Below are 5,754 nucleotides of genomic sequence, written 5' to 3' on the forward strand. Positions count from 1 at the left end.
TGATCCAACCTAAGTTTTGATTGGATAGTCAAGGTCTGGGTTCGGGTTGAAAAACACCAACCCAATATGATTTTGGGTTGGGTTCAGGTCGAGCAACTTCGGGTCAGGATGGGCTGAGTTGGGAATAATCACGTGTATTTGGGTCAAGTTAAGTATAGAAGACTTCGTGTTGGGTACCTTGGGTTGTAATTCAAGTTAGGTCAAGTTTGGGCAGGTTGGGTTGAGCACAGAGGCCTTTGAATTGGGCACCTTGGGTTGGAATTCGAGTTAGGTTGGGTTGAGCATAGAGGACTTTAGATTGGGCACCTTGGGTTGTAATTCGAGTTAGGTCGAGTTTGGGGAAGTTGGGTTGAGCACAGAGGCCTATGAATTGGTCACCTTGGTTTGGAATTCGAGTTAGGTCGGGTTTGGGGAGGTTGGGTTGAGCACAGAGGCCTTTGAATTGGGCACATTAGGTTGGAATTCAAGTTAGGTTGGGTTGAGCATAGAGGACTTTAGATTGGGCACCTTGGGTTGTAATTTGAGTCAGGTCGGATTTGGGCAAGTCAGGTTAAGCACAGAGGCCTTTGAATTGGGCACCTTGGGTTGGAATTCGAGTTAGGTCAGGTTTGGGCAGGTTGTGTTCAGCACATAGGCCTTTGAATTGGGCACCTTGGGTTGGAATTCGAGTCAGTTGGGTTGAGCATAGAAGACTTTAGATTGAGCACCTTGCGTTGGAATTCAGTCAAGTTGGGTTGAGCAAAGAGGACTTTGGATTGGGCATCTTGGGTTTGAATTTGAGTTGGATTAGGTTGTAGGTATTGCCCTCTTGGGGTTGGGTTGGGCTCAGGTTGACCCTCAACCCAACCCACCCAACTTGCACCCCTTGTATTTATAGTCTGTCGATCCTTGACCCTTCTTGTGTTTGCTATAAAATCACTAATTTCCAAGTCTAGGTTGAAGGGTGATATCCACAGATGTTTTTTGAGGAAGGTAATATTGGTGCAAAATTGACAATTGAGATCACCTACAGGCTATGGTAGACAACTTGTGGCGTGCCACTTGTGTAGGAAATTGGTACAATAAAAATAGTAGGCCCCACTATGAAGATCATCGTTCTCAAAAATCATGCTCATCCGCTCACTATGTGGGCCACAACTGTATTAAGGGTTGTCACTATCAATTGTCCGTTGATTTCAATGGTGATCTTCATGGTGTGGCCTACCTGATGAGCAAACTTACATTTTTTTATTTTTTGTGCTAGGTGATCTTCGTGATGGGGCTTTAGTTTTCATGGCAGGAAAAATTACAAGGCATTACAAGGGGGAGAGAGAGAGAGAGAGGGGCAGCACTAGGGTAACTAACCCTAGGTACCACTATGGTTTTACTTTCTAAAATCGAGAGCCATATGGATGTAACTTTCGTGAGATCCACTCCATCTTAGACTGAGGTGGAGAGAGAGAGAGAGAGAGAGAGAGAGAGAGAGAGAGAGAAGGGCAGCACGAGGGTAACTAACCCTAGGTACCACTATGGTTTTACTTTCTAAAATCGAGAGCCATATGGATGTAACTTCTTTGAGATCCACTCCATCTTAGACTGAGGTAAACCACCTCATTCTAACCATTGAACCCAAAAGTCATGAACATCCAAATCTCAAGGAGACCATGCCATAAGAAATAGTTAGGACCCACCATGGTGTCCATACGCCATCAAATATTCCTTTTTTTTTTTTAAATGCACGCATTCACACCCTATTCTCACCTGATGTGTCTCGTTTGGATAAAAGAATTATCCAAAAATCACTGTATTCCAAAATGCATTCTGGCCATAGCACATGAATTCAAAGGTTTAGGGCCTGTTTGGTAAGTCCGCTTAGGAGGGAATAAGTGGGATGGAATTACATTTGGTTTCATGCAAATTACACAGAATGTTTGGAGACACAGGGATGAATGGGATTAGGTGGAATGGAATTGCATTTACTCCCATGCAGGATTTTTTAAATCAACTATATCTGGGGGCCCACATTCATGCATGTGTTTTATCTATACGGTCCATCCTTATTTATCATTTACATATGACATTTGAGTTGTATGTGTACAAGTGACCGACATCAGTTGTGAATTTGATCTATTGATTACAAATCCATCATCCACCAAACAAGGTTTTGCTTAATAAGGTGGTTAATCTGATCCCAAACATGTGGATTGAATAGTCAAAATATCATGGTATTTCTATACATGCAATCATTGTGCACTTATGGTATTAATCCCATTTAATGCAATTCCATGCCATTTAATCTCACGGACTGAATATTCAATCATCTTGATTATTGGGTCAAGGACAAAAAAAAAAAAAAAAAAAAACTTAATGGATGGTGTGGATTTCGTGAATATCAAGTCTTTTCTCTTATATTAATGAAAGCTTTAAAAATAACATTGGTGGAGATGGTAAGAAATGTCATAATGACCTATAATTTAAGCAAGGATATAGGGTATGGACACTATATAATCTGTGACATGCAGGAGCAGCTTTCCCACCATTCCATAAGACATTCGAGCTATGCCAAAGGTGGGCCACACCATGTAGATCATCTTAGGCAGATATCAAGCTAATCGGCTCAATAGATAGGCTACACCCTTGAAATCAATGGGCAGCTGATAGTTTTAACTCAGTTCACATATGTGGCCACTTAACAAGAGTGGTCTGACTTTCAAGGCTGGTAAACCTTATGGTTTGGCTCATATCTTACATGGGTTGGATACTGGGATGTTCCACACATGTGACATGTTAGTGGGCCTAAAAAGACAGGGATCGCAATGGGCAGGGTGACCCGCTAGACCGGGCTTGAACTAGCTTGATCTGTGATCCAGGATTGGGCCTGACATGTATGGCCAAATTAATTTTTGGGCCATGTTGAGGCTCGGCCAAGTCATTTTTAGCATGAATGGCTCAATCAATTTCCAGGCCAGGCTTGGGGTCAAGTCATTTTAGCCCCGGGTTGTATTGCCCAATAAATGTTTGGGCCTGATTTGGGCTATATATACATGTTGTTTAAACCCAACCCAACTTCATGCCCTGATCAATTTTCAGGCCAGGCTTAGGCTCAAGTCATTTTAAGCCAAGTTGTATGGCCCAATAAATGTTTGGTCAGGGCTTGGGCTTTATCTCTATATGTTATTTTAGCCTAACCCAACTTCATGTCTTATATCGTCTTATACAGTACAGGTATACCATTCTAATCTTTGATTAAGCAACCCATTCATCTCAATGCAGACTGTTGATTTTGTTGCGTCCATGTGTGGCCCACTTAATCAATGACAATCAAGTGGGAAATAGGGATTTTATTAAATTTTGGGCTGGGTTGGAACAAGCCCAACTATTTTTTGGGCTTCTGTAGGGTTGGGGCCTTGGGCCTTAAGGGTCGAGCGGGCCAAACCATGGCCATTGCTGCCTCTAATTGAAGGTTCACATGTAGCAGTGTATGTGATAATTTGTCTTCACACCTTGTTATGGACAGGCCTAAGGTGCAACTATTTGCATTTAACATGAAGAAAGACTAATCATTGATCTGATTGCTACATTTGGATTAGCCTACTCTTAGGGTCTTATGTTGTGGAAAACTAGTGTCACACATTTTATCCAAGCAACAAAAAGTTATAAAGATAGATTTAAAATAAAAATCTAAATGCTGAACCAAAAGGTAAAAGATAAGAGGCACAGAGATTTACGTGTCTGCAATATGCCTACTTCATAAGGCAACAATATGGAACTTTTCTCTTCACTAATAGCAATAGAAAACAAGAAGAAGAAAAAAATGTTTTCCTCTCTCTTACACTTTTTCACTACATAAAAATCTCTCACCCGGAAATTCCCTTAAAGATGACTTTACTCTTTACCCATGTTCTCCTTTTGTAGACTACACGCGAAGAGAGCACACGTACCAAAAACCTAATGAAACTAGGCTTCACTTACGTGTGTGTGTGTACATGTATAAATACATACATACATACATGTATACACTCAATCAATCAATCAAGAGAGAGAGAGAGAGAGAGGTGGCGTTTCATATTTAAAAATGCCAATCTCTAGTCTCTGTTGCCTCAACATTCCCCCACTTAAAGGCTAATTTCTTTAATACTACAAAAACAACTTATATTAATAGTTGTCCAAACATCACCAATCACTAGGTAACATCAAGCACAAGAGAAGTCTTGTACCAAATAAATTTCTTTCTAATAACAGATTTCATCATCATATCTGCTACATTATTGTTAGTTTGAATCTTTATTAAGGACAATACACCTTAAGAGATAACGTCTCAAATATAACAATAATGCACATTTATGTGTTTAGACATCACATTGTAGACTTGATTCTTAGCCAAATACAAAGCACTTTGGCTATTACAATAGACACAAATCTTTTTTTTTTTTCAAACCAAGTTCACTAACCAAGCATTTAACTATAAAGCTACTTTCACAACGTTTATAGCGGTCATGAACTCTACCTCAGTGATAGATAGAGTAACAATCGATTTCCAACTAATCAGGCCACCTTTAAGAGTAAAAGACATAGCCCACGGTAGACCTCTTATCCAATCATACTGCAAAATCAGCATTCACATATCCAACAATATTATCTCTTTTTCTTTCTTTTCTTTTCTTTAAAAAAAAAATTAAATTAAATTAAATTTTTTTAAATTTTTTCTAATCATTGTTCCTAACACTAACATAGTACTTTGAATGTTCTTCAAGTAGTGTAGATCCATTTCATAGCCTGCTAATGTACCTTTCATAAATTTTCCATATACCTGCTCACAACACTAATTACTATGAAATATTCGACCTGTGTATGCATAATGTGCATAATGACATACGTTATGCTAACAACTGCATTAGAGTAGGGAACCTATGACTTGTAATCCCTCTCATCATTTGAACTTGGTGACTGAGCTGCCAAAAGATTGAAATGAACAGTAAGAGGAATAACCACTTAGAATTCTCCATGCCAAATATAATCAAAACTCTCTCAATGAACTTACTATGTGATAAACACAACTTGCCTACCTTTCTATTTTTGTATAAAAATTTTCTTTGTAGCGCCTAGATCACTTATCTCAAATTTATTATTATATTAAGATTTAAACACATTGATTTCAAATATATCTTTTATAGCTATCAACATATAATCAACATATATCACCAAGTACATAATAGAATTACCAAAGAGCTTATTAAAATAAAATTACCAATTAACATCTCTCACATCTGTGTTGAGGTTGGAATTCACTCCACTCTTTCAAATTCCATCAAAATCAAATGCAAATGAAAGATTATCGTTCAACTCGTGGAATATGTTTGGAAGCCATCCGCTTATAAAGAATGTGCTACTTTAAACCACTCTGAAAATGAATGCCGCGACAAGGCTTCTTCAAAAGCTAATGAGTCTCCTACCAACCTATGACCTGCTTATAACCTTGGGGATTCCTCTAAGCAAGTATAGGTCAACAAACAAATCAAGGAACTTCCCACGACAATTGAGAAAAATACAAGTGCCCACATTAAGGTCCGGAGTGATTCGGGTGAAAGGCCCTCGTTACCTATTATAGGACTAATTCTAAATTATGAAAGGAGTAAGACTCTCCTTATAATAGATCATGAGCAAAAACCTTTAGTCCCCATCCTTTGGCGAGTACAAGCAATCATAATAACTTTGGTGTCCTTTTTAACTTAAATGCGAATATGAATTTATATAATCCCTAACTATCAGTGCTCA

This window comes from Magnolia sinica, chromosome 13, assembly GCF_029962835.1.
Source record: "Magnolia sinica isolate HGM2019 chromosome 13, MsV1, whole genome shotgun sequence".
Lineage (NCBI taxonomy): Eukaryota > Viridiplantae > Streptophyta > Magnoliopsida > Magnoliales > Magnoliaceae > Magnolia > Magnolia sinica.